Consider the following 27,578-nt stretch of genomic DNA (forward strand, 5'->3'; position numbering starts at 1 on the left):
CCTCTACTATTCTATCCTTTTCCATACATTATGCATACATTCTCTGATACTTTCCCTAAGGTTGTCACCACATCACAGCTGTGTTTTGGTGTTGGTCCACAGTTCATGCAGTTGGACATGGTGGACATGTTACTGTGGTTTGTCCACAGGGCCTTGCATATGGCTTATGTGGAGTTTGTTATGTTGTTATTTGGGTGTCCATGACATAACATGCATTGCCAGTATGTGTGAGACACAGTCCTTTGGCAGAGGCCCGTAGGCCATTTGGTGGTGATGCAGCCCAACTGTGGCAGGCCGTTGCATTCTGTCAGTCCTACAGTCCCAGACCGCCATACAGTATATTCGACCGAGGTGACAATGTAGGTGTGCTAGGTGTTCATGACAATACTTTCTATCAGTATTGATCAGGTGGTGTGGATGCTGGCAGGGTGCTACTTACAGCTAGGGACACACCTGCATGGGACATCTGCACTGCATGCTGCATTCTTCCGCTCTTGCCATACAAAGGTGGGGGTCATATTGTACCCATTCCCAACAGCAGGGATACGAACAGAGAGGTACCTGTGGGTGGTGTTTGGGTGAGCTGAGTGCATGCGTGCTATGGACACTACTTGCATCTAACTCATAGATATGCATGGGGCATTCCAGTTATGCTGGTTTGTGCAGGTACATCAGGTGTTTCCCAATACATCAGCCCTATCACCTTTGTGATCTGGAAGTGTTCGGCCAGACATCACCGGTATTCCCTACTACAGGCCCAGATAATGTGATGGATACCTGTATGCACAATTCCAAGGGTGTGTCCATCTCATGGTTACACATTATATACTGTATGTCTGGGGTATTTTTCCCTGTGTACTGCTTGTATAACTAGCCCAACAGCCATGCCATGTCCATCTTTCAGATGGTGACACATATTACCACCATACTTTTGCAATGGGTTACTGCTAGCATGTGTTATACTGGAGGGAATTGTCTTTGGCACTGCAGTTGTGAGGACTTGGCCTTGTCATCGGCAGTAGTGGGCAATGACCACCATGTCAAACCTCAACATGCATACATACTGACCACTCTCACACAATATGAAACACACACCAACCTAACACACACATACCTGCATAGTGTACAAATGCTACAATCTATCCTGCTACCTTGGCCACCTCTGGGCATCTGTGCTCCACTGGTACTATAGCTACACATACATGTTACTACATGTCTACATCAGATTGGGGGGCACACCTGACTGTTACTACATTTCTACATAAGATTTGGAGGGGGCACATCTGACTGTTACAACATGTGTACATCGGATTGGGGGGGCACACCAGACCATTTCTACTTTTCTACACAGGATTGGGGGTAGGCACACCTAACTGTTACTACATGTCTATATAGGATTTGGGGGGGACACACCTGACTGTTTCTACATTACTTCACAGGATTGTGGGGCACACCTGACTGTTACTACATTTCAACATAGGATTGGGGGGGCACACCTGACTGTTACTACATGTCTACATAGTATTGGTGGGGCACACCTGACTGTTTCTACATTGCTACACAGGATTGGGGGGCACACCTGACACTTGTATACATTTGCTATGACTGTACTGGTATGACAGGTATTCCATTTCATTCTGTTTTCTAACCCATCATACTGACTAGAGGCATATCAGTGTACTACAGGTCTTAATTTTGATTGACCTACATATTAGTTTCTGACTTCCTACCCTGCAGAACTAATATCCCACTGCCTGACCTGATGTAGTCTGTCTGTGCAGGCCTGGGGGGGGGGGTTACCCATAGGCATCATTCAGAGGCCTTAACACAGCCTTTGTTTGTATTTGTCTACACCTGTCCTGCTGGCTGAGACTGTTGTTGGGTATGTGAACCTCCCTGACTGGCATGTGTGTGTGTCATATGGACACACATGTGTCCCAGCACATTTCCTGCAGTGGGTTCTGTCACCATGTGTATTTCTGGCTACTATGGTGACATCAGTATTTGTTACAGATCTCATGCTGCCACTATTGGTGTCTACTATTTTCTGCCATCCCATTCAGCCACCAGATTCCCTTGCATGCTCACATCCATACCATAGATACAGGTAACAACACATACTACTGCATTTGACAATTGATAAGCAGAGTGACGTACCTTGTGGGTGTGCCAGTATCGAGGATGGTGCTGGAGGGCTGCTTATGTTGGATGCACATAGTACACTCCCTACACATGGTTGAGCACAGGTAGTGTCATTTGTGGCACCCCTTTTACTGTATGTGTGAGTCAGAGAGAGGTGTCATTCCCTGGGTCCCTCCTGTATCAGTGTATGTGCTATGTGTTGCCAGTTTGCCAAGGCCAGGGCATACTGGGCATGCCTCCTTCTGCCTACTGGGGAAGGCTCAGGTTGCTCCTCCTCTGAGTCCCTCTGTGCCTGTGCAGGCCTTGGCAATGGTGGGGGGCTGTTTGGCCCTGTCCCATGCTGTTCCTACTGCAGTTGTTTCCACAGGTTCATATTGTGTAGCATGGCACATACGATGACAATTTGAGTATATGTAGCTGGTGAGTACGGTAAGGCTCCACTGGATGTGTCCAGGCACCGGAACTGTGACTTGAGCATCCGAAACACACGCTCTATAATAATTCTGGTCTGTGCCTCATTATGGAGATTTTTTTCGCGTGTGTGTGCATTTCTGATGGGTGTCATCAGCCATGGCTCCAGTGCGTGACCAGCATCCCCCACTAGGTGACTGTAAGGGATGTCCCCAGTGGCAAATCTCTGGTACAGCTGCATCAGATGCCAGATGTGGGAATTGTGATAGCTTCCAGGGCAGCCAGCACACACATTCATTATAATGCCCTGGGCATCGCACACGTCCTGGCAGTTGATGGAGGGGAGGCCCTTGCTGTTGATGTAGACCCTACCACGCTCACCGGGTTATGCTTTGATGTGTATGTGAGTGAAGTCTATTGCACCCACTACCTCAGGGTATTCTGCTATTAGGTGGAAGAGACGCATATTGCTGGCCAACACCTCATGGGTGTTGGGAAAATATACATGCTAACCGACATGTGCTGACATGGCATCCAGGAACTGATGGAGTACCCTCGATGCTGATGCTTGTGGGATCCCCATGATATCCCCAGTTGGTCTTTGGAAGGTACCTGTAGCTAATATTCCTAGGCCTACACATACCTTGGTATCCACTGGGATGGGTTCTCCTCTGTTAGTTCTGTGTGTGAGGCGTGGCCGGCACAGCTCAACAATTTGCTGTAGGAGGTCCCTGTCCACCCTATAGCTCTCTACTATCTCCAGCTTATGTAGCACTTGGTAGGTTACCCTGGGTCTGTACACTCTTCTCTGTCTCCTTACTGTGGGTTGCTCAGCAGCATTCACATCCTCACCACCCTCAGCTTCTTGCATTACACCTGTTGGTGTACAACACAAAGGTTAGCACCACAGTACAAACCATCTGGACTTGATCAACACATGCAATATAGAAGGCCATACTGAGCATGCTCACACACTTAGAGGAATGAAGGCAATGTCAGTTGAAAACATACTGAAAGCCCATATTGGGCATGCTCACACACTTAGACACAAGAAGGCCATGTCAGCAAACACAAGAAGGCCATGTCAGCAAATAACAGTGAACCAGACATATCTGGCAGTTGCAGTTCTCAGTGCAGACACATGTCTGTATGCACCACTCCTGCCTTGCATACAGAGTGGATAGGAATGCAGACATATATGTAAGGACAACACACTATAATAAGCCAAAGATAGATGGACATAGATGTGTTGAAGAGGGTGACTGTGACAAGGAGCCATCTAGCCCTTTCCCACCCAGCACACAGCCAAAGGGCCCCAAATACATGAGATGCAGGTGTCACTCACTGCAGATACTAGCCACCAGTATCTGTCAGCATGACGGCGTGTTGCACATGCCATCTGTGCAACATGACTGTACAAGGAAGTTGTCACCTAGTAGCTGTATAGACGTACCTGTGGCATATGACCCCGTGTGTTCCCGCACTTGGCATATCAACCCCTACATGAATGGGTTATGGCTCATGCACACACCGACTTCCCCATAACAGTATCATGACAAGCCGGCTGAGGTCATCCAATGTGAAATACACTTTTGGGGGAGTTGTAGCTAAGTAATCCCCATGGTGCATCCCATAACTGTGTACTGCTGTACTGATAAACTAATTAGGTAGTAGTCCTAACCCCAGACTTGGCAACTGTGTGAGTGTGTGTATGTTTGTGTGTCTCAGTCTCTGCCTGTGTAGAGAGAATTGCTTTCTAGGCTACTCACACTCAGTACAGTTCATATACATAACATTGACAAGGCTGCAGATGTCACGCACTTAGAAATACACCTCTGGGGAAACCATAGCCGAGTAATCTCCGTAGCTTGGCTTGTAACTGCTGTAGTGTGACAAAGTGATTAGGTAGGTGTTCTAACCCCAGACTTGGCAACTGTGTGAATATGTGTGTGTGTGTCTGACTACATAGACTGCAATGCTTTTTAGGCCACTCACCCCCTGTACAATACACATACTCGATTTTGGCAAGGCTGCTGATGTCACTCACCTAGAAATATACCTCTGGGAAATTCATAGCCCAGTTAACTCTGTAGTGCATCCTGTAACTGCATACTGCTGTAGTGTAATAAAATAGTTACGTAGGTGTTCTAACCCCAGACTTAGCAACTGTGTGTGAATATGTGTGTCTTTGTGTCTCTATCTGTCTGTAACTGAGTAACAAACAATGCTTTTTAGGTTACTCACACTACTTAGAATTTATATACTCAACTTTGGCAAGGCTGCTGATGTCACTCACCTAGAAATACACCTGTGGGAAAGTCATAGACCAGTAATCTCTGTAGGGCATCCTGTAACTGCGTACTGCTGTAGTGTGATTTAGAACTGTGGTAGGGTTCCATCTCCACCCATGGCAGCTCTGGATGTTTTGTGTGTGTTGCAATGTCTGTGTATGATGCAATGCATCATAGGCTACTCACTCACAGTACATTTCAAATGCCCTACATTGCCAAGCCTGCTGATGTCATTCATTGTGAAGTAAAACTTTGGGGAGCACATTTTTTCATTGTCCCTGTGGTGTGGCATATAACAGCTCTATGCTGTAGTGTAATATAGACCTTGGTCAGGGGTTCTATACCCACACATGTCAGTTGTGGATGCTTTGTGTGTGTCTCACTGTCTGTGTAGGGAACAATGTGTTTTAGGCTAGTCACTTGCAGTACAGTTGAAATGCCCTACTTTGGTAAACTTGCTGATGTCATTCAATGTGAAATACACCTTTGGGGAAGAATGTCTCTAACAATCCCTGTGGTGCATCCCATAGCAACTCCATGTTGTAGTGTGATATAGACCTCAGGCAGGGGTTGTATACCCACACATGTCAGTTGTAGATGCTTTGTGTGTGTCTCACAGTCTGCATAGGGAACAATGCATTTTAGGTTAGCCACTTGCAGTACAGCTGAAATGCCCTACTTTGGTAATCCTACTGATGTCATTCACTGTGAAATACATCTTTGGGGAAATAGTGATCCAGTAATGTCCATGGTGCATACCTATAACTAGGTAGTGCTGTAGTGTAATAAAGTAGTTAGTTAGGGGTTCTACTCCCAGACATGACAGGTGTGTGTGTGTGTGTTTATAACTTGTATCCTGTGTAGAGGTGAGTGTGGGCAATGTGGAGGGGGTTTTGCTAATTTCTTTTATGGTGGCCCTACTATATATCACAATGTCAACCATACAGGGATAATAGATGTAAATTATCTGGCAGGCTGGGGTGCAAAGCCATGCCCATACATGTGACATCAAGGCCAGTCAATCCAAGTTAGCAACCCCATTATTACCCAGAGCAAACACTCGACCCATGTGTCATATGAACACACATGCCTAGGCAGCAGATAATATGCGGGTAGTACATTGCATATTGGCCACTGATAGTACCTATGCAGTGATAGCAGCAGTCTACAGAGGGCATGTCACCCTGCCCGACTGTCCAATATGCACGTACATGCAGACAGTGCACCTATACCATGTTCCTCAATGGACACCTGCACCACCTGTGGTGCCTTCACATGTGACTCACAATGGGCATACCATGCCTGACAACATGTTCTGTATGGACAGATGGAGCAAACCAAAAAGGACACGCAAGGTAGATCCAGTGCAAGGCTCAAACCAAAATGTCAAAACACACAAAACGAGCCAGCACAAAGGTTTAGGCAAGCAGAAAACTACTTTATTGTGGCATGTTGAAAAACAAAATAAAAAAACAGAAAACCTGGAGTTTTTCTGTTTTTTTATTTTGTTTTTCAACATGCCACAATAAAGTAGTTTTCTGCTTGCCTAAACCTTTGTGCTCGCTCATTTTGTGCATTTTGACTGTATGGACAGATGACACTGACATCAGGGAATGCTGTTGGCATACCATCAATGTAGGTGAAGGGTAACCTGCTGTCCATTACCTGTTCCTGCCACAGGTGAGCAAGACTGGCACATCTGATGATAGTCTGTGTTCACAAAATGGGCCAGACACCCCCAGGTACAGTTCCACATGTCACTGTACATGCATGTGGGAGGTGTGCACATCCAAAATGCCATCCATGTCATGGACTAAGGAACACATACATGACGTGGTGTATAGCATCGGCCACACACAATAGTCACCCAGGTGACTGGATGGGGGATGCAATACACACCTGTTTGGGCAAATGCAGTAACTACTGGCCTGAGCCATAATGCAGACTATTGTCATGTGGCCTGATGCCAAGGCATACCCATCAGCTATCATTGTACAGCCTGCTGGCACAGTTGACAACCACACATCCGTGTAGACATGCACCCATGCATGTCAGAACTGGCACCATGTGTGTTCATGTGTGTGCATTGTATGGTGCATATGTCCACATCCATACTCATTACAACCCCCCAGGGCATACTGAAGCATGCTGTCTGATGTCTGACATCTCCTCAAACTCTTTGCCCATACAGCCTCCATATGGCCTGTGTGGTGCATGTGATACCTGCACATTGATGTGTTGTGGCAATCCCACTAGTGATGAGTTGCACTTCTGGCCCTGCCAAGTGTGTCAATGTGTGCGCATCCCTGTGTGAGTCTGCCTGTGTTAACACTGGTACCTGTTCATGCAGACAGGCATGTGTATAACACCTACTGTATATCTACTGTATCCCTGTTGCAGATGTCACTCACCCTTACATATATGTTCTGAGTGCTCCACATCAGGTAAACCATGTGGTGCATCCAATAACTGCATTGAATTGTGATAGCACTACATAGTTGTTGGGGGTTTGATACCCTATGCTGGTAGGTGTGTGACACAAACATGCTTTGGTTTTAAACTCCCACCCCTCCCTGACATGTATTTGCCTCTCTCTGCCTCCCCCACTCCCTCTCTGGTGGATGTGGAGACCAACACCTGCCTTGCTTAGGCAGCAGCATGTGTATTTTATGTGGTGCTCCTGATCAGCTGATGGGCTCTGCATGAATTGCAGCCCTCCCATAGCTGATTGCATGTGGAACAGCTGTAATAACAATCCCATAGCCAATTGCATGGAAACACGCTCCAATACCTAGTAACATCATGGTAGTGTTGGGCCTTTTCAGTCACTGTGAGCAGGAATTAGATCTGTTGTTTGGCAAAGAGCATTTCAGTTGGATTGTGGTTTACCTCTAGCAACATACACTGTGGAAAGAGGGCAACAAACAGGAGGGGGATGTGCCTGATCTGACTACAGACTGTAAGTGCTGCTATACTGCATTTGGAGTCCTTGAACAGCAGCAAGATCAGCATCACGGACTTCACCTTTGACTTTTCCATTTACGATGTTGACGAAGAAGTGAAGCGTACTGGCACAAAACCAAAGAGAGTTTTACCTTTAAAAACGTATTCAACTGCCACAAACGGCTCCACACAACATAATAAAGGTACTGATCCATCAACTAGTCGCATTGACAATCATTTAGGAAGAGCTGATTTGACTAGTAAAGACAAACAGTTCAACAATTTTTTGGTTATTGACTACAATTTTGATAATTTAACACAGAATAAACAACAGGGCTCCAAAACACTAGAGGATTTGGGGAGCCTTAAAGATATAATCTATTCATTAGGCAGAAAACTGAAAGGTATAAATGGTATTAAAGCTGACAATGCATATTTGTAAAAATGTATTAACATGAAAATAGTCCCTATGGGACTGAGATTTTTCTAAAGTACCTGTGGGTATTATTTTAACTGATAATAGTATTGCTGAATTTAGTGCATTTTTTTAACCAATGTGGTTTCAATTTTATGAGAATGCTCATAAAATATAATGATGAAAAATTATGTAAATTTGTACAGGAAACAGATTTTAAATAATAAGATAACAAATGATTTATTATTTTCCGAATGGGAAAGATTGTATAAGAAACAATTTAATATATCTGAGAAATGGGTACATAACATTTGCACAAGGAAGCACAAAAAAGTTTAAGAGATGTAGAACAGTATAAGAAAGGTATGGTTTATGAGTGGTATAAACGAAAAGAAAGAGGTATTAATATTGATAAAACATCTTATCAGAAGTATACAGAAGAATTTACCCAGGACAAGAATCATAATAATAAGGATTCCCATTTTCAGAGGGTCGATGTCAACCAGGGACAGCCATACAGGCACAGATACCAACAACAGTATCAGTCACCAGGGAGACCCAGGCAGTGGCAATGGGGGGGGGGGGGGGGGCAAGAAGCAATGGTAGACAACTTGGCAGAAGTATGTAGTGTTAGTCAAGATATAGTAGTATGTGAAAATATATATATACTTTTAACAATTTTAACATTTATAATTTTTCAAGTATAGATATACATAAGGCACATTTTAACTTATTGGCTAAAGGTATGAAATATATACCAAATCCACACTTTGATGTGGTTGATTGTTTATGTGAACTCAAGAAATTCACTAGGAAGATGAATCTAGTGGTCTTTTTTAAAGACAATATAAAGATAGCACGACCGTTAGATATTAATAAGAGTAACACAGACAGTGGGCCAGATTCATGAAGGCTTGCATGGAGTCTAAGAGTAGAGTAAGACTTCATGCAGCCAACATGTCTGACGAGCGATCCAGGAACAGCATTACAAACAGCCCCTTAAACTGCTCCTACATGGACAGGGCTTGGATATGCAAATTACCTCACTTGCAGCCGAAAGGCATGCAAATGAGGTAAATATGCGATCCAGGAAGCACAAACCTGTCCGAGTAGGAGCCGTGTTATCTGCAGAAATGTACTCAGTTGACAACTGAGTACCATTCTGCAAATAGCACAATGGAGCTGTGACAGCTCCAAATAAAGGCTGCATATGGTTGAGGAAGCATGCCAATGGCCAAATATATGGCCATTGGCAAATTTCCCCGATGCAAAAAATAAAAATTAATTGTTTTTTTTTTCCTCGATCGGCGAGGTTTAAGCTTAACGCAGCACTGCACAAATGGGGTGCGCTATAAAAATCATAAAATAAGAAAATAAAGGCCACAAATAGGCATTTTTATAAGATATAATATACAATGCAAATGAATGGCAGGCTGAAGACAACAAGGCTACCGAGTAGGGGTTGCTAAGGGAAGAACTCAGTCCAAGAGATGTAACTAAGCATTACTAGGCAATCCTATGCAAATGAGGGTAAGGATAGTGAATTGCAAGTCTACATAGCAAATGAGCACAGTCAGTGGAGTGCAAGACTAGAATAAGGGGAGTAACAGAGTAGGATATAGGTGACATCATGAGGGGGGTATGTATGACAGTAGCTAATCTCATTGGAGCAGAGTGGCATGTGTTAGCTGTCAGTTGCTCATCACTGAAAGAGGTGTTTCAGTAGATATCCTAGCTAAAGTCAAGAAATAGAAGGTGCACACTGTGGGTATCACCAAAGTTTCTTGTAAAAATACTTGCAACGTGTATGCGCACTTGTGCGTGCTTATAAACCCGAGTAAGACAGTGTGCGCGCGTGTAAGCAGAAGTTATCATGTGTAATGTTGTCTAAATCTGTGTTAGCATATTTGCGCCTGTGTGCGCGCATGTAAAGCATGTGTAGGGCAATTTAAAGTCTTGTAAGCGGCTTTGCGGTCGTGTGCGTGCGTTTAGGCAGGAAGTAACTAGTGTAACTCTGTCTAAGCCTGTGTGCATGCTTGTTAGCGCGTGTGCGCGCATCTGTGCCAGTGTACACGGCGCTGCTCCCCTGAGGAAATGGAAAGGGAAAAGGAAGCACAACAAACAGTAGGAAGTTAACCGGGGAGAGTCAGCAGAGCTAGCAGGTGGAAATAATCAGAATCAGGCAATTACACAGGCAGTAAACCAGCCCAGCCCAGCACTTAAAACTCTGCAAACAACTTTTCACCATGTATTCCTCAGAGACACTGCAGTACTGCAGTCAGCTAAGAGAAGTGAATACTGAAAAAGCTGTACTGAGACAAAAAAATGTTAGGGGCTGCCATTGCTGTCATAAGGCGACATATGCAATATGCTGTGGGAGGGGACAATGGTAATGCTGCTGCTCAACACCCAGTGTGGAGACGGAGAAGAGTGTACAGGCCCAGGGTAACCTACCAGGGGCTACATGAACTGGCGATAGTGGAGCGCTATAGAGTGGACAGAGACATCCTGCAGCAAATTGTTGAGCTGTGCAGGCCATGCCTCACACACAGAACCAACAGAGGAGAACCCATTCCAGTGGAAACCAAGGTATGTATTGGCCTACGAATACTAGCAACAGGCACCTTCCAGAGACCAACTGGTGATATGATGGGGATATCACAGGCATCAGCATCCAGGGTACTGCACCAATTCCCATGAGGTATTGGCTAGCAATATGCGTCTCTTCCAGCAAATAGTGGAATACCCTGAGGTAGTGGGTGAAATAGACTGCACACACATACACATCAAAGCACCAGCCGGTGAGCGGGGTAAGGTCTACTTCAACTGCAAGGGCTTCCCCTCCATCAACTGCCAGGTTGTGTGTGATGCCCAGGGCATAATACTGAATGTGTTTGCTGGCTGCCCTGGAAGCTACCATGATTCCCATATCTGGCATCTGATGCAGCTGTACCAGACATTTGCCAATGGGGACATCCCACGTGGTCACCTAGTGGGGGATGCTGGCTATGCACTGGAGCTGTGGCTGATGACACCCATCAGAAATGCACACACACCTGAACAGGAACGCCATAATGAGGCACACGCACAAACACGAAATGTAATTGAGCGTGTGTTTGGGCTGCTCAAGTCATGGTTCCGGTGTCTGGACACATCTGGTGGAGCCTTGCAGTACTCACCAACTACATGTACCCAAATTGTCATGGTATGTGCTATGCTACATAATATGATCCTGCAAAAACAGCTGCAGCATGACTAGCATAGGCCTGGCCCAAACAGCCCCCCACCATTGCCAAGGTCATCACAGGCAGAGTGTGACTCAGAGGAGGAACAACCTGAGCCTGCCCCAGTAGGCAGAAGGAGGCATGCCCAGTATGCTTTGGCCTTGGCAAAGAGGCAATGCATAGCACGTACACTGGCTCAGTAGGAACCCTGGAAATGATACCTCTCTCTGACCTGCACATATAGTAAAAGGGATGCCTAAGTTGACACTACCTGCCTCAGACATATACAGGGAGTGTAGTATGTGCATTCGACATTGGAAGCCCTGCAGCACCACCTGACACATGATTGCCATGTGTCAGGCAATTTAAGGTAGTGCTAAACAGCATTTACCACCATGTAGTATATGCAAACAGAATCGCACACACCAACTAGTACAACTGTGGTCAATGTCGGGTAATATTGGGCAATGTCCAGCAAAGTTGGTGAATATACAGCAATGTCGGACAAGCCTGGTCTAAGTAGGGCATAGCAGAACAAAAGCCAACATGCTTATATTTGCTTAACTGGCCCTTAAGCGGTCTGGTCTGCTCAGTATGGAAATATAAAGCAGTGATGGGCCTCAAACCCAGGATACTGTGCACCATAGTTAAAGTACTGAACCACAAAACCATGACAGCATTGCACTGTTTAGCCAGTATGAAGGAATGTTGATAAGTTTATGCAAAGTATCTCATGGAAACCCTGCAGGCACAGCATAATCCCTGTTGAGTTATGACACAAAGGTGAGTCCTGCAGTAAGAACAGAACTTGACTTCCAACACACACAGTATAAATGTTAATATTGGTCATGTTCACACACATCCACAAATGTAGTGGACTTCAGATCGCAACATACTGAAAGGTCACACTGGGCATGCTCACACACTTAAATAAATGAGACATATGTCAGGCAACAAAATATGGAAAGCCTGAACTGGGCATGTTCACACACTTAGGCCATGTCTGAGTACAGCAGTGGGCCACACATATCTGGAAGTTGCATGTGTTAACCCAGGGACCTCTCACTATCCAGCAATCCCCCTGTGTACACAGTTACATGACAACAGACACTTATATAATATAGTGGAACCCTGTCATGATCAAACATGTTCCGCAGATACCTAAGTTGTTCATAGAAACTGGGAAAGCAAAGACGATAAAGACCTGCAAACAGTATCAGCAATAAATAATGTGCATCCCGAGCAGAAGCATAGGTTCAGAGGTCGATACTAGGCTATCTGCCCTAGGGTATGTACAAGCCTAGCCATAGTGTGTTTGGCTTTTGCAGCCCTGTCAGATTACTACACTGTGCCAGTGAATCGTTGGTCACACAAGATAGCCCATGTACGTTTAGGCTAGTGTGCCTCTGTATAGCAGGGACACAGAAGATATCCCATGGGTAAACATACGATCACCCATACAGCCGTCAAGATGTCCCCTGTAAGTGGTTAGTGGGTGGCTCTGCCTATGTGAAAGTGTGATCACAATCTGGAGTGAGTGGAGACCCTGGGATAAGAATCTGTCCCTCCAGCATGTCCTATTAACATCTGTGCTGCGGTATATGTCCTTGGAGTGTGTAGCTACAAGGGAGTTGGATATCCTGAGGTAGAGCATGTCCATTAATTCTGGGTTGGGTATTACTGCAAACAACAGACACACATCATGTCCATGGAGGTGGTAAGTGATTGATTAGAGCTGGAGTTACTGTATCTGAACTGTGCAGGTCATCTGTGTGAGTCCCTTCATCTGCTTGGTGTGGAACTTATAGGTTCATAGGTTCATAGGTAGATACTAGGCTATCTGCCCTAGGGCATTTATAAGCCTAGCCAGAGTGTATTTGGCTTCCATCTCCCTATTAGATTAGTCTACTGTGCCTCTGTAAATTAGGTCACAGAAGGTACCCTTTAAGATTACCCTTTAAGATTAGTTTGCTGTGGTTATGTCTAGCAGGGACACAGAAGAGATCCCAGGGGTGAATTTGTGATTTCCCATCCACGTGTCCAGAATTGGCTTGAAGAGGGTCAGCGAGGGGCTATGTATAATGTGAATTGGGATTCTATTCCAGAGTGAGAGGAGCCTCTGGGAAATTAATCTGTCCCTCCAGCATGTCCTTTTTATTCTTGTGCTGAGGTTTAAGTCCCTGGAGTGTGTATCTCTAAGGGACTTGGATATTTGAGGTGGAGCATGTCCATTAATTCTGGGTTTGACCTGGCTTTGTATATCAGGCATAGATCGCCTCTGAGTAGGTGGTAAGCAACTGAGTAGAGCTGGAGTTTCTTTAGTTGAGCTGCATACGACATCTGTTTGTAGCCCATGATCCTCTTGGAGAGGTACTTTTGGGTCTCTCCAATTGTTGCAGGTGTCGGGTAAGGTACATCCCAAAAGGGCCATTGTATTCAAGTATGGGGCTGATGAGTGATGAGTAGAGGGACACAATGACCTCTCTTGATCTAAATGCGAACTCTTTTGTGATAAGATGGTATATATAGAAGGTCTTTGTAACCACTTTGGCAATGTGATTATCAAAGGAGAGATTACTATCTTCATTGGTCCAGAAATCTCAAATTACTACTTCTGTACTTAATTGATTACCACCTATGTGGTAATTTGTGTGCACCTTGTTTTTCCCAAAGGGGATGACTATGCACTTTTTAGCATGTAGCTCGAGCCCATGGATCTGACACCAAACATCCATCTCTGTGAGACCCTTCTGGAGGATGCTTGTGTCAGCTGGATGACCCCCAGTTTGCAGTCATCTGTGAACTTTGTCAGCCATAATCCCCCTGTGTTAGCCTGAACCTCAGAGAAGTATATACCGAACAAGATAGGTCCCAGAACTGAGCCCTGTGGGATGCCACTTGTAACTGGTGTGGATTCAGACATGGCACCTGTGATTCTGACCATGTGGGTTCTATCCCTGAGCCAGTTTGCAACCCATCTTGCAATATAGGGGTTGATATTTAAGCTGGTAAGCTTATTTATGATGCCCGAGTGGGGTATTGTGTCGAAGGCTTTTGCGAGGTCCAGGTAGGCTGTGTGGACTACCTTGCCCTCATCTATAGCTTTGGTAACTGTTTCAAAGAAATCAACTAGGTTTAAGAGGCAAGATCTGCCCTTAACAAAGCCGAATTGGGTAGGGTCCAGTGTCTGGAGGTTCCCAATGACTTTGTTTATGAGTTCCATGATAATACGCTCCATAGCTGTACAGACCAGACTAGTCAGGCTTATGGGGCAATAGTTCCCAGTGTCCGTTATGGCACCAGCTTTGTGGAGTGGAACCACTGTAGCTGTATGCCATTATTTGGGTACATATCCTGTAGTAAGGCTAAGTTTGAACAGTGAATTAATGTGAGGGTTCAGTTCTTCTTGGAGCTTGTGTAAGACATAGCCTGGGACACCGTCCGGTCCCATAGCTGCTGTGTTTTCTGCTTTGGAGAGGGCAGCTTTCACCTGTGCAACTGTGATATCAGGGAGGTTACATTCAGTTGGGATAGACATTTGTTCGTCTGGGGGTGAAGGGGGGAGAGGTTTGTGCTGAATCTGTCTGCCAGGATGTTGGCTATGTCTGTAGGTTTGGTATATTTTGTACCATTATGCAACAATTCAGAGCATATCTGAGAGTTTCCACCCATATTATGGACATAACTAAAGAAGGGCTTGTGATTATCTTTAGTGTCTAGGGCAATTTCCCTTCCGAAACTGGCCTTTGATGATTCTATGAAGTATCGAAGTTTCCTGCTAATACTGATCAGAGATGCCTTCCATTTTTGGGATTTTGCTCTGTCATGTAGTAGCTTCCTCCTTCTGTTGTATAGCTTATTTATGGCAGTGGTCCACCAAACAGGTCTCCTGTTTTTGGAGGAGTGAGTCTTCGTTTCATTTGGGATAGCACAATCCATGCATTCCTGCAGGTGCTCATAGAATGCATTTGTAAAGGATTCTGCGGATTGGCCTGTATTATCCTCTGGGCCGTGGGCTTTGAAGGGATTCCACCTCAGTCTTGAGAAGTGCAAAGTTGGCTTTTGAGAAATTCTTTACAGTGATTTCCTTGGCTGGGGGTGGGGACGGGATATGGATGTCCATGGAAATTAGTTAATGATCTGATCTTGCCAATGAGGGGTTTACCTCTGGTGTGGAACATAGAGTCCCCATGTTGGTGATGACCAGGTCCAATATGTTCTTCCCTCTTGTGGGAGTGGTGACCAGTTGTTCCATCGCATTACAGTTTATAACTTCAAGGTACCGTTGGGTGAGTGTGTTTGGGCATGAGTAGTTGTCGCAGTCAATGTTTGGGTAGTTGAAGTCACCCAATAACATAGTTTTAGGAGAGACCTTGATATTCTCCAGTGTTGTCAGGAATGCCAAGTGGGGTTCCTGTAATAGGGAGGGTGTTCTGTAGCAAGCTGCAAACTGAAAGGTAGTTTGGCCCACTGTTAGTTGCACATGGATGGTTTCTGATGCTTCGTGCAGTGCCTCTAACCTGGAGGTGTAGGTATCTTTGATGAATATAGATACTACCCCTCCTTTTGTGCCTCGGTCCGAGTTTTGTGTCTGAAATGCATGGTATGGGTTATAACCTGGTAGTGCTGGGGTGCTCTCAGGAGCATTGAACCAGGTTTCTGTTACTGCACAGACATCGATATTCTTCATACCGAGTATAGCCTCAAGTGCATGCATCTTGAGGTTTAGACTTCTGGCATTGAGTAGCATTACCTTTAGATTTTGTATCCTTGGGTGGTCTATGGAGGTGGGTTTGTCCTTTGAGCCTCACCTAAAAAATGCACTATGGGGGTGGCAAGAGGCATGGCCAGTATACGAAGGCCTAAGGGTGACAGGTGCAAGCTGTCCCTAGCGAAGCAACGTGGCTTGTCGGGCATGTCATCCCAGGCTGACAGACACTGGATCCCCACTGAATGACACCAATACTTTAGACAATTGTTGAAACTGATCATTTTGTCTTTATACTCTGGCATCATTCTTGGTGAGGGCAAGATGCTACTCAAGGTCAGGGTCATACCAGCCTGAGCTACATGATCAGAGAGCTCCTCTATGTCTCTTTTCTTGTAGTCCAGGGAGGTACGTCTCATGTCATTCACACCTGCATGGACAATGATGGAGTCATACTTGTACTTGTTTTGGAGTGACCTGAGTGCTTGCATTATGTGGTGGATCCTGGCACCTGACAGGCAGCTTACAGTGACCTTCTCCTTCTTCAGTCATTTGAGCGGGACATCAGTGTGCCGGACAATAGAGTCCCCTATAACAAGTGTATTTGGTGTGTTGTTTGGCCTTAAGGGCAGTGACTGTGAAGCACACTGATCTTGTGAGATATGTGATTCATAGGTATTGTTGAGGGGTGGCTGTTGCTTGGGTATCTGTGGCCAGTACAGTTGCTGCAGGGGTTGGGTAAGGTACACCCCAAAGGTGGCATTGTAACCAAGCATGGTTGTTATTAGTATAGGGGCACAATGATATCACTCGATCTAGATGTGAAGCCATATGGGATAAGGTTGCTTATATAGAAGGTCTGTCCAACCACTGTGGCAACGTGAATGTCAAAGGTGACAGTACAAATAAGTCATCTCCCCAATCACCTAACAACACCTACCATATGTAATGGAGTACTACCTATGTGTTAATGTGTGGGCAGGTTGTTATTCCCAAAGGGAGTGACCATGCAACTAATGGCATTTAGCTGTAGGCCATGGCTCAGGCACCAGTCATCCATCTCTGTGAGACCCTGTTGGAGTATGCATGTGACAGCTGGAGAGGTGAGTATGGCACCCAGTTTGCAGTCAAGTGCGAACAAGTTCAGCCATATTCCCCTGTGGTAGCCTGTACGTCAGACAAATATATACTGAACAAGAGGGGTCCTTCGACCGAGCCATGTGGGATGCCATGTGTAACTGGTGTATAGTCAGACATGGCACCTGCAATTCTGACCATGTGGGTGCTATCCCTGATCCAGGTAGCAATCTGTCATGTGAGATATGTGTCCATATCGATGCTGGTGAGCCTATGCATAATGGCCCAGTGGGTTATTGTGTGGAAGGGTTTAGCAAGCTTCAGGTAGGCTGCGTGTACAACTGTCCCTATGTCGATGGACCTGTTAACCATCTAAAGAATACAAACATGTTCAAGAGGCAAGCTCTGCCCACAACAATGCTGAAACGTGTAGGACACAGTGTCTGTAGGTTCCTGATGTTCATGTTTAAGAGTTCCATGACAATATGCTCCATAGCTTTGCATAACAGGATAGTCAGGCTTATAGGGCAATATTGTCTGTGGTCCATTCTGGCACCAACTGTGTGGAGTGGGACCACTGTCACTGTACACCATTCCGTGGGTACATATCCTGTAGTAACTCTGATATTGCACAGTGATGTAATGTGAGGGTTACATCTGTCATGAAGCTCGTGTGAGATGCAGGCCGGGACACCAACTTGTCCCATTGATGCTGTAATGTATGCTTTGGGGAGGTCAGCACTCACCTGTTACTGTGTGGTGTCAGGGAGGTTACACTCTGTTGGGATGGATAGTCACGCCCTAGGGGGGATGGGGGTAGACATCTGCACTGAACCTGTTTGCCAGGATGTTGGCTATGCCAGTGGGTTCAGGGTAAGTGTAGTCAGTATGCAGTAACTCACAGCATATCAGTGAGTGTCCACCCAGGTTCCTGACATAACTGATGAAGGCCTTGTGATAGTCCTACGTGTCTGGTGCAATTGTCCGAGAGAAGAAGACCTTAGATAAGTACATGAGTGATCATAGTTGTCTGCTAGTACAGATCACAGATGCTTTACCCATCTGGGATTGCGCTCTGTCATGTAGTAGCTTCTTCCTGATGTTGTACAGCTTATTAATGGCTGGTGTCTACCAGACAGGTCCCCTGCCATTGGAGGAGTGAGTCTTGTTGTTATTAGGGGTAGCACAATCCATGCAGTCCACTAGGAGTCCATAGAATGTGTATGTAAAGGATTCAGCAGTCGGAGCTGTATTTGACACTGTCTCAGGGTCTCTGAAGGATACCACCTTGCTCTGGTGAAGTGAGACGTTGGCTCATCAGAAGTTCAGCAAGATTACCCAGGATGGGTGTGTGGAGTGTATATGTATGTCCAGTGAGACAGATGTATGTTCCGACCTTACCAACATGGGGTATATTGCTGGAGTCCCCATGTTGGTGATGATCAGGTCCAATATGTATTCCCCCTTGTGGCTGTGGTGACTGGTTGTGCCATAGCATATGAATTTATAAATTGTAGCGACTGTAGGGCAAGGTTGTTGTGGCTTGAGTAGTATCCCCAGTCAATATTTGTGTATCTGATGTCACCCAATATAATGGTGTTTGTGGAGACCATCATATCCTCCACTGTTCCCAGGAAAGCCGAGTGTGGTTCCTGAGTATGGAAGGGTGGTCTGTAGTATGCAACAAACTGAAAGGCAGTTTCGCACAATGGTAGTTGTATATGTATGGTCTGTGATGCTTAGTGCAGTGCCACTAACCCGGAGGTGTGTGTATCTGTGATGTATACGGATACACCCCCTAGTTGTGTTGTCCGTTCCAAGTCCTGTGGTCAGAAAGCATGGTATGAAACATAATCTAGTAGTGCTGGTGTGCATATGTGACCCTGAACTAGGTGTCTGTTAGTGCACATATATTGCTATCCCCATACTGAGGGGAGTGCTGAGTGGCCGCAATATGAGGGTAACACATCTGATGTTGAGCGGCATTACCCTTAGTGTTATTTAACCTGTAATGTCTATGTAGGTGGGTTTGTCTTTTGAGCCCTGCTAAACAAATGCACTATGGTGGTAGCAAGAGCCTTAGCCAGCATTCAAAGGTCCAAGGGTGACAGGTGCGAGCTGTCCATAGTGAAGCTACGTGGCATGTTAAGCATGTCACCACAGGCTGACAGACATTGTATCCCCTATGAATGACACCAATCTGTTAACTAAGTGTTAAACGTGATATGTTTGTCTGTATACTGTGACATCATACTTGGTGGGTGTAAGATGCTAGACAAGGTCAGGGTCATATTGGCCTGGGCTACATGGTGACACCGTTCCTCCATGTAGCATGTCATGTGGTCCAGGGAGTAACGTCTGAGGTTTTATGCACCAGCATGGACAATGATGGTGCCAGTCCTGTACCTGCTTTGTAGTGACCTGACTGCATGTGTTATGTGGCAGATCCTGGCACAAAGGGACTATTCCCTTGCATGGGCTGGTGAGTGGTACGTCAGTGTGTCTGACAATAAGTGTCACCTATCACAAGTGTATTATGTGTGTTGTTTAGCCCGAAGGCAAGTGACTGTGTGGCACACTGACATTGTGAACTATGTGAGATGTGGGTATTGTAGTGGGGTAGCAGTTGTGTGTATGCCTGCTGTGGAGGTCTCTGCTGCTTAGGCAGAGTTCATTTACAGCATCCGAGTATGTGTATGTGTGATAAGGTGGTTTGAGTGCTGTCGCCAGAGGATATGTGAGACTGATATGTGGTGTGTGTGTTTATCCTCACCACCTGATAGACTATGCCAGTCATGGGTCGAGAGAGTTCAGCACCCTGTATATCTTTATAGGTGCATCTCACACATATATCTGGGTTTGTTGTGAGGAGGAGAGTGTTGTCTGTGTACATGAGGCAGTTGTGACATTGTGTCTACATCACAATATTCACCAGCTGGACTGGTGAGTGCACACAAAGCTGACCCCTGGACATGCCGGGATATCATCATGACATACTCTGTAGCCAGATGACAAAGGATCAGTAGGGTGTTAAGTGTGTATAGGAGTATAACAGGGATTAGTGCTCAGGTTTGTTGGTGTTCTGTAAAGAGTAGCTGAGAAGGATTCCTGACTGAATCATGTCACCTCTGACAGCTATGTCATATATAGCAATGTACACACATATATGTCATGAGTCAGGGCCAACTGTACCTGACTGACAATGCCGACATCCTGACAGACAGGCCCATATATACATACCCACCTCCCACTGACGATAATCCATATCATCATACCAGGAGATATCACATGTAGAATGGATGAACAGCTACCCCCAATGCTAAAAGCATGGCATCAAGTGGACTACATTGATTCCCAATATGTTTCATGCATAAACTACAGAACAAACAGATCCTGCACCTGAACAGTCAGCTGAAACCCCCCCCTACACAGGATGTGGAACCATTGAATGTGTTACAGCAACATATGGCACTCCACACAAGTGCTGGTGCACAACACACCATGGGAAGTACAGTCCAGTATGCCTATGAAGTATGATCTGCATGGCCATGGAGTCAATCATGGTTGAAGTCATAAACGGAGCTATTGGAAGCTGACATACACACAACCCTACTAACCATGGTATGTTCATGTGCAGATCATGGTTCTCAAACATGCTAGACTGTTTGCAAGGCAGCCACACAGGACATACTTCACTGAACACAGCTATACATATCTTACATACACTTTGAATAGCCCTTTATCAGCATCCCAGATGCATGTAGTACCCACAAAACCAACAAGCTGTGCATAAATATGTGTTGACATATGAAGGAATGTCAATGTGTCCACAGATAGATCACACAAGGTAAGGATTATGAGTTCCTGTTCCAGCTGTTAACTCCTGACGACCCACATGGAGCATTTCTGGAATGGCATAAAACAAAGTGTACACACATTACCATGTCCAGTCTGATGATGTCACCACCCTAGAAATAGAGACAGAGAAGGGAAACCACCCAATAAAGCAAATAGCACCCTGTGCTGATGCGTCTCTGTTTAGTATCATAACCTAATTATGCAGGGGTTTAAATCCTGCAAATGCTGACTGTGTGTGGGGGGTGTGCTTGTGTGTGCAATTCTCCTTGAAAGGAGTGGCCTTTTTGAAGACTGGGAAAACACACTAAAGATGTACATTTCTTTTTGGAATGACTGATGATGTCACCACCCTAGAAATACAGACAGAGAAGGGAAACCACCCAATAAAGCCAATAGTATGTAGCTCTAATGCGTCTCTCTCTAGTGTCATAACCTAGTTAGGTAGGGGTTTGAATCCTGCAAACGCTGACTGTGTGTGTGTGTGTGTGTGTGTGTGTGTGTGTGTGTGTGTGTGTGTGTGTGTGTGTGTGTGTGTGTGTGTGTGAAGCCTTTTTGAAGACTGGGAAAACACACTAAAGATGTACATTCCTTTTTGGAATGACTGATGATGTCACCACCCTAGAAATACAGACAGAGAAAAAAAAACACCAAGTAAAGCAAATAGTGCGCAGTGCTAATGTGTCTGCTTCTAGTATCATAACCTAGTTAGGTAGGGGCTTGAATCCTGCGAACACTGACTGTGTGGGGTATATGCAGCTTTTTTTGAAGACTGGGAAAACATACTAAAGATGTACATTCCTCTTTGGAATGACTGATGAAGTCACCACCCTAGAAATACAGACAGAGAAGCGAAACCACCCAGTAAAGCAAATAGTGCGCCAGGGTAATGTGTCTCTCTCTAGTATCATAACCTAGTTAGATAGACGTTTGAATCCTGCAAATGCTGACTGTGTGGGATGTGTGCAATTGTCTTTGAAATGAGTGACTTTTCTGGAGATTGGGAAAACACATTAGAAGATGTACATTCCTCTTTGGAAAGACTGATGATGTCACCATCCTAGAAATACAGCAGGAGAAGGAAAACCAGCAAATAGCACACAGTGTTAATGCATCTCTTTCCAGTATCATAACATAGTTAGGTAGGGGTTTGAATCCTGCAAAGTGTGTGTGTGGTGGGTGTATGTGTGCAGTTTCCTTTGAGAGGTGTTCCTTTTTGGAGACTGGGAAAACCCAGTAAAGGAGGTACATTCCTCTTTGGAAAGTCTGATGATGTCACCATCCTACAAAGTGTATGTGTGCAGTTTCCTTTGAGAGGTGTTCCTTTTTGGAGACTGGGAAAACCTAGTAAAGGAGGTGTATGTGTGCAGTTTCCTTTGAGAGGTGTTCCTTTTTGGAGACTGGGAAAACCCAGTAAAGGAGGTACATTCCTCTTTGGAAAGTCTGATGATGTTACCATCCTACAAAGTGTATGTGTGCAGTTTCATTTGAGAGGTGTTCCTTTTTGGAGACTGGGAAAACCCAGTAAAGGAGGTACATCCCTCTTTGGAAAGTCTGATGATGTCACCATCCTACAAATACAGCAGGAGAAGGAAAACCACCCAGTAAAACAAATAGTGTGCCGTGTTAATGCGTCACTCTCTGGTATCATAACATTGTGAGGTAGGTGTTTGAATCCTGCAAATGCTGACTGTGTCTGTGTCACTGTTGGTTAACACGGTGTGGGTTTTGCTTTTACTATGGTATGACATAGTATGATGACAACAGCAAGTACATTGCAGACATCAGGTATCTGCTTGGCAAATATATATGTGTACATGTCCCCTCAATCAGTACATAGGTGTGAAGCCTACATACTACATAAATACATTTGTTTCCATTGACAGGTTGTGCCGCTGCTACTCAGATCGTAGGTCACATATGTATGTATGTGACATGGCCATCCACTGTCATGTTCTGTGACCAGGGTCATCTGTGGCACACACACCCATGACAGTTACTTAAGAGTAGTGCGAGTGAGGGTATATGGCTGGGGTATATGTCAGAAATGGTCATACACAACAAAGTCTGCCAAGAATGGACAGTCTTTATAGGTGTACGACTGCCTTGTGGATATGCATTCAGGCCTCTAATGTCTGTGATACACCTTGGGACTCCACAATACCTATGGATATGTGGATCTGAAGGACACATGACATAACATGGGTCTGTATGTACACAATGGTACCCGACATACATGTTGAGGGCTACCACTGGTGTGGTACTGACGGGATAGTATGTATAGTACATGAGGATGACTATGCCATAGTCGGCTTACCGCTATACAGCATGTATCACACAACAGGTATCTGTCTGTATGATACCCTTGTGTAGGATATGCGTCCCATCCAGGGAATGCATTGTAGGCCATTCCATGCATTCTCAGATTTGGATGGACACATCCTTAGTGTGTCTGCATGTACCTAAGGGGGCTATATGACACACAGGTGTGTCACAGTAATGGGTGGCGGTCATCACCACTGGTTAGTGTTATAGTGTAGCACCGGAAGGATCCAATTGATACTGGGTTCCCTACTACTGTGTGTCATTTGTCAGGACATCATCCAATGATTGCTTATAGTCATGCTGTTGAGGTTGTGTATACTACCAGACCACAAATCATTGATTGATATTAATGGTATCACCCGCAGCATAGTCTCAACCCATGTCATACACACGTCTACCTATGTTAGTACATAACTGTAGTAGAATGCATACTGGCCATTGAAAGATGCAATGGGATGTTAATAATGTGTATGACAGGGTATGCCACACATTCCATGTGTCCACTATACACGTACATTCAGACAGTGTGCACCCACCATGTTCACAGATGTACACTTGCTAATCTGTACTGCACACATCACACATGTACTGTCCACTTGCTAACACATGCTGGCAACACATCACACATCAGCCAAGTGGCACATGGGTGGATAATACATACTCAGACCTAACAGTGGTGTAAACAATGCTACATTGACAAACAGAGCTTTGATGCATAATGTCTGCTCAGATATACCTGCAAGGATGTAGTTAGACTTCCTTGTTGACAACTCGCCTATTGCTACATTGCTATAGTGTCACCCTGTGCATCAGCACCATGTTAGCCTGTCCCTCCGTCTATAATGCAGATGACAGGAGGCGGCACAGGTATCATATGCACAGGGCATTTTGATGTTTGCCAGAGCCTGACATTGACCCATCCAATCGACATGTCTGTGTGTGTGTGTGTGTGTGTGTGTGTGTGTGTGTGTGTGTGTGTGTGTGTGTGTGTGTGTGTGTGTATGGGGGACAACAGTACAGCATGGGCCAATGTTGATGTAATGTGTGTGTGTGTGTATGTGTGAGCCCTAGTTGTTTGCTTAGTGTGTGTGTGTGTCTGCATGCACACAGCTCCACCATGTGGCTGCCATATACGGTGGTTTGTGGGACAGCCACAGACTGTACCTGCTTGGCTGTACAGATCACTGTCTCCAGCCATGAACACAGTACCTGTGCCTTGCAGGGGTGCTATGGACAGTATCGGGTACCAACCCTGACTGGGTACTGTCATCAGAGGCAGAGGTATGATGACTGGACCCATGTCCCTGCTGGAACTGGAAAGAGCCACGTGCACATGGTCTACTGGGATGGACAATGGACAGGCCAGCCCCAGCATTGCTGGGGCTGGTACTGCCACTACGGGAGTGGCTGTGAGCTGTGGGCCATCCGCGACCACTGCCAGCTGTTGCTGGCATACGTCCGCGTCAATGTCGTGACCGTCCCGCACGGTCCTGGCTTGAGGAAGACATGTTGTGGAGGGCATCTATTGTCTCCCCCCAACATCTATCAATGACCTCAGTGTATGTCCGGATGGCACTGGCAAGGTCACGGATGCTGTCATTGATAGCAGTGTTATGTGCCCTCTGCGGCCTAAGTTCCTGCCTGGTGTACCGTTACATACGTGCCTGAGCCTGCATTACAGCCCGGAACATAGTAGTCATTGTAAGACCTGTGAGGGCATGCCTGCCAGGGGCAATACATCCAGTGGTGCTCCCCGAGAACCCCTGGACCTCCGCCTATGTGGTACCTTTGTGGGTCTATGGCTATGGCTGCTGTGAGGGAATGCACGTGCCATGGGTACCACATTTTCCTGGACAATGCCAACTATATGCTGTCCCTCCCCTATGGCCATTGGTGGTGAGGGATGTAATGGCAGTATGAGTGTGCACATGGATGGGGTTGAATGCTGTGTACTGTCGATTGGTGAACCGACAGACCCTGTCAAATCTCCCTGTGCCAAAATACATGTCCCATCATCATCACTATCCGTGGCAGTGGCTTCAGGTCACCTGCTGCTTTCGCCAAGCCCTACCTCAGCACCTGTGAGAGGAAGACAGGAAACACACGTTACAGTCTGCACATGCACACATGCACACATGCACACATGAACACATGCACACATGCACACATGCACACATGAACACATGCACACATGAACACAGGCACACAGGCACACCGGCACACAGGAACACATGCACACAGGAACACAGGAACACATGGACACTCCTCACTACAGCAGATACACACACACAACAGACTTCCAAATCATACTCAATACTGGTTGAAGGTGGGTGACAGTATCACAAGGCAAACAGACACGCACACGTGTCAGCATGCAGAATAAGTGTTGCTGAAGTCCATGCAGTGTGAGTGTAGACAGCCATAGTTGATGTCAGTGTACATGGCTGTGGTGCATGTGTGTACATGTTCAGTGATTGCCTACACCCTGGAACACAATGTGTACAATGACACGACATTTCTGTGCAAGTATTATAAGCTCTGCAATGTCCTGTGCACCATCACACACAGGTATACATACCATGGCTGCGTGTGTTATCTGTGTGTCACATGGGTTTCCATGTCTGATTGCAGTGTCTGTGTCTGTAGCAGATAATTGTGGACACAGGTGTAGCATATGCATACTATGTACACACACAGGATGGGTGGTGCATGTATACATGATGGGATACCAATCCTGGACATGGCCACTGTAACAGTATGGGGTGTAGTACCATTAGCCATCATCATCATGCATCATGTGGTCACTCAAGGCCACTAAAGTATGCTAGACCACTGCCTAGCAAGCTGTACCTGAACCTCAGTGCCGTGGCTAAGTTCACAATTACACAGCCACGTTGCACAAGGGTGTGTGAGGTGTCCAATAGGCAGCATTGCCTAACATGACTGTGTTATGTATTGTGGAGTGTTGCACAGCCCCATGCTAGGCCCCTACCCCTCAGGTATGGTATGTATGTTGTGTGGATGACATATGGGATACTGAAGTGTGACCTGCCAGCGTGTGTACGGTTACACTATGTGTAGCATGTTGAGGTGTACTGCGCATGACAAACATGTTATGTTGTGTACATGTGTGTCAACTATGCCTATCCAATGTGCAGTACAGTGTTGCCACATTTGTGTCTGATGCTCTGTGCATTGCATGTAAATGAGGCAGCTACTGACATTACTGAGATGTTTCATGTCTCACAGCAAACATGCACAGCATGCATTATGCGTAGGCGTGTTATGTGTACATGGCCTACATCTCATCTATGACATGCACAGTTCAATAACAAGTTTAAAGTGTTAACACACTCACCAGCATGTAATGTCTGCCCTGCTGTCACACCAGAGGGACCTGCAAGAATATGATACAGTTTGTCAGTGGCCACACCTGTGGCATTGCTACTGTGAGTGTGCTAAACTACAGTAGAACAACAGGCATAGGTGTACATATACAATTCACATTATCAGTATTGCACACAATAGGCAGCACAACTGCTAAACACAGTACACATCTTACACATGCATAATCTATCAATACAGGTAACAGTAGTCGACAGCTAGGGCATGTTACCTGCATGCTCCATGTCACTATGCTGGGTGGCTCCGGCCTCCATGACGACACATGTGTGATGTTGTTGTTGCTGTAGGCCAGGGGCCACCACACTTAGCAGCAGTTCCTCCACTCTGGTGAGGGGGGGATGTATGGCCACCCCACCTCCTGTGGCAAGCTGTTGTCTGTGGATATCAGATGCACGCTGCTGGACATGTCTGATTAAATCACTGCAGTGATGGCATACCTGCTCATATGTCCAGTTATGCATGCCTATGTCATTTACCCGATGAAAAAGTTCTTGCCACAGTGCAGTACGCTCCTGCTGGTGCTGGCTGGCCCTTGAAAAGAGCAGGGTATAGTGCTGTACCAAGCTATGCTGGATTTCCTGCTCCTCTGCAGCTGTGTAGCATGGTTTCTGTGATGAGCCATATGCCTGGAAGCCAAGTAAACGATATGTGTGAGCAAGTTATGTGGCAAACTTAACATTATACAGTACAGATATCAGTTACCTGCCATATATAGCATCTGTTCATCTGTCAGAGGATACACACATTCAATACCACATATTAGTGCTCAGCCCACAACTGGC

The sequence above is a fragment of the Protopterus annectens genome, chromosome 4.part1 (genome assembly GCF_019279795.1).
Source record: "Protopterus annectens isolate FY-2018-M chromosome 4.part1, PAN1.0, whole genome shotgun sequence".
Taxonomy (NCBI): domain Eukaryota; kingdom Metazoa; phylum Chordata; order Ceratodontiformes; family Protopteridae; genus Protopterus; species Protopterus annectens.